The sequence below is a fragment of the Vespa crabro genome, chromosome 13, assembly GCF_910589235.1.
Source record: "Vespa crabro chromosome 13, iyVesCrab1.2, whole genome shotgun sequence".
NCBI lineage: Eukaryota > Metazoa > Arthropoda > Insecta > Hymenoptera > Vespidae > Vespa > Vespa crabro.
The window spans coordinates 6265163-6268962 of record NC_060967.1 but is presented as its reverse complement, the minus strand read 5'-3'; the positions used below and the strand labels follow the sequence as shown (position 1 = coordinate 6268962).

Sequence of the window (3800 nt, the reverse complement as noted above, 5' to 3'; positions counted from 1 at the left end):
CGAAAGCCCTTTGTCAAAATGTATGCCGAAATATCAAACTGAATTCCTAAATTTAACGCTATTATTCCGTATTCTAATGGTGGGTGGCCCACTGGCTAAGTCAGTCTTTTTCGATGTTTTCTGGTTTCTATCCGGGCGCTGTCCTCCCCTTCTACCTATGGGTTTCCTCTTAACCCAGTCGCTCTTCAAGAGAATAATCTTCTTCTTACTCCGTTCGGAGATTGAAAGTTTCACCATCCGTTGATGCTATTTACCACGTGATTTCCTTTCTCCTCTAATTCCTTCCTGGAATCGCCGTCTATGATGACGAGTAGGTGGTACGCGTACGCGATTACGCGAACTTCCGATGATTCCTCTAGTATCCGGAGGAGCTGGTCAAACATGAGGTTTCAGCAGGAAGGGCCGAGGACCGATCCTTGTGGGCATCCTCTCCATGTTTCCAGATTGCCCAATTGATGGTACTTCCTCAGTGATATCAGTATTTTTTCCAGAATAAATTATGAAGTGTAGTATATACAAAGGACTTAATACCAAATCTACTCCTTTTTGTCGGATTATATTGCTTGAAAAATAATCTTCCTTTATAAAGTAAAATACTTTTGTCTATGCATAAATATTGATATGGATAAAATGATTTAGAAAATGCATTTTTAGGTTCAGTAACCACCGGTCTTATTTTTATTAACGGATCGTGCGAACTATTATTATTGTCATCATTAAAATGTAACATTTTTAGCAATGATTCATATCTAACTCTGCTCATGGAAAAAATGTCAGTTTTTATAACTTAATCAGTAGACCAATATTCTCTTATAGATGTTTTTTTCACTCTGGACATTAGCATTGTAATGGCAATAAATAAATATATTTCCGAAGGTGAAGTATCCGTCCAGGTATTTACGCGTGAATTAACTGCATGTATTTTAGTTTACGCTACATTTTTATGGTAATTATTTGTTTTCTCGCAGATACCAGTAATTAATTCTTCCGAGAAAAATACCTTAAACGCATCCAAAGCAGTGGATTTTTTCGATAAGTGTACCCTTAACACCGAATTTGATTCATCAAAATTATATAACTTTGGTACAAAATTTTTCTTAGACAATTTTTCTGGTACAAAAGAATCGTTGAACCATCTTGCAAATACAACTGATGTGACCCATGCTTTTTTATTGGCCATGAAGTGTACTAGATATTCAGATAAATTTACGCCTTTTAGCGCACGTGGGTGTAAAGCTTTATTTATAATAAGTGGTGTTAACATCTTTGCACCAGAGGCATTACTGCAAAGAAGAAGTGTGATTCGATCCTTTGCCGCTTTAAAACCACTTGCAGTTTTCTCCGATTTCGCAATGAATGTTCGGCTGGGCATATTTTTCCAGAATAACCCAGTCTCATCTGCATTAAATACTTGATCTGGTATACCTGGCAATATCCACCATCGTCAATGGTTTCCGCTAATACTTTGCGATAATTCATAGCAGCTGTTTCATCGGCGGACGCTGCCTCGCCTTGTATCTTCACTAGGGAAAGATAAGAGCAGTAAAGGAATTCCCAGTACCTCGCTCAGCTAAAAACATTAAGCAGTTCTTAGGACTAGCCGGTTACTATAGGTGATTCATACCTAACTTTTCAGCGATAAGCAAACCACTTAGAAATCTTTTAAAGAAGGATGTTCCATTCAAATGGGAAAACAGTCAGGAGCATTCATTTAAAACGCTAGTAAATCTACTAGGAACCACTTCTCCAATACACTTCTCGAAACTTTTTGTTGTTACAACCGACGCATCTAATTACGCTATAGGTGGTATATTGAGCCAAGGCGAAATAGGCAAAGACTTACCTATCGCATATACGTCTAGACTTCTTAACCCTTTCGCTACGGACACCGACTATAGTCGGCGGTCGCGCGAAGTGCTGTGTGTACGGGTGCCGACTATAATCGGTGTCCGCGAGATCACCTACGCTGACCGTTCGTAAAACAGAATCTACTATACCGGTAGAGTATCTTTTGAATCTAATGACTCGTACTGAACTAAATCCTGCATATTCTGCGTACGAAATAAGTGCCTTCAATTCTTTTCTATTGGATGGTGAAGTATTTGTAAGGCACAAAACTAGAATAGAAATCAAGGATTATAGTATAAAGTCTCTCTTGAACCAATATAAGTCGGACAAGATATAGGTTGAAAAGATTATTGTCTGCTTTTACAGTTAAGATCAATTTATTAGATTATATAGATATTTATAGATTATATAAAATAAGAAACATGGTTGATATGCTCTGAAATAATTTCAGCCGATCATTTTATCCTTACCAAAATTTATGCATCGATGAAAGTTTACTTCCCTATAAATGGCGGCTTTCATTCAAACAATACATTCCTTCAAAGAGAAGTAGATTTGGTATAAAATCATTTATTCTTCGTAATTGTCGAACTGGTTTCGTTGTATAGAACCTTATTGTCTATGCCGGGTCATCGACTATGATCAACAACCAAAATAAGGAAATCGGCAAATCGGGAGCGATAGTAAAATCACTAATGGCGCCCTGTCTAGGAAAAGGACACACAGTTTTTCTAGATAATTGGTATTCAAGTCCATCCTTGTTTTATTTATTATATAATAATTATACAAATGCGTGTGGGACCATAACAAACAGACGACGAGGAATGCCAAAGATTACTAATACACTGAAAAAGGGAGTGGCATCATCCAGTTCAACTAAAAATTTATTAGTTGTCAAATGGATGGATAAGAAAGAAGTTTACATGCTATCCATTATGCATACTTCAGAGTTTGCAACGGTTGTTAGGCGTGGAGGTCAGAAAATTCAAAAACCCGTCATAAATTATAATAATTGTATGGGTTCTGTCGACAAAGCAGATATGGTGATTAGTACTATAAATTCGACACGTAAATCTCTGAAATGGTACCGTAAATATTTTTTCCATTTGCTGGACATGTGCGTGTGGAATGCATACTGTCCATATAAACATAACACGCGAAAACCGATATCTATAACCAAATTTCACTTGGAATTAATCCGACAAATATTGCAAAAATATCATATGAACACTACTTATCATCATCAAAGAGGCAATAACAATCCATTACGGCTAATAGAACGGCACTTTCCTTCACTGTATAAACCACTAAGACAAAACCGAAATAGAAGTTGCGTTGTTTGCACCGCCAACGACAAAAGACGCGAGACTCGATATGAATGTAAAGATTGTAATTTTGGTTTCTGCGTTTAACCTTGCTTTAGAATCTACCATACAGAGTTATATTACTAAGAATTATTGTATAATTCGATATCTAATTACCTTAACTTAATTTTTATTTATAATAATAGTAAAATTTGTTAATATGTAAATTTCTGAATACCCACAATATACTCATTTTGGTTTTTTCTGACCTAATGACTCAATCTTCATATCTTAAATACATAATAGTACAATAAAGTGTAATAATTCGATATTTATCGAAACATAGTAAAATAATGTTTTTCAAAGAATAAAAGAATTATCTCAAGGTGTTTATACAACAAAGAATATAAATTTATCATATTATATTTCAAGTATTCGGGCCAAATATGTAATAATTTAAAAAATAATAATTGTTGTTAACCCACAGTATAAAGTATATATGTCGAAATATTGTTAAAACGTAAAAATAGTTTCTATAAATAAAAAAATAAATGAAAAATAAAATAATATTTTGTAAATCGTATTCGTGGAACTGTATGCGTACATACTTATTTATTACAATATGACGAAACAGATGTTACATAACTC

At 34.8% G+C, this 3800-nt stretch overlaps 1 pseudogene; it reads left to right on the top strand.

Annotated features, from left to right (window-relative positions):
- The first annotated feature begins 2294 nt into the window (after nucleotides 1–2294).
- LOC124428622 lies at nucleotides 2295–3299 on the top strand (annotated as a pseudogene).
- Nucleotides 3300–3800: the final 501 nt, after the last annotated feature.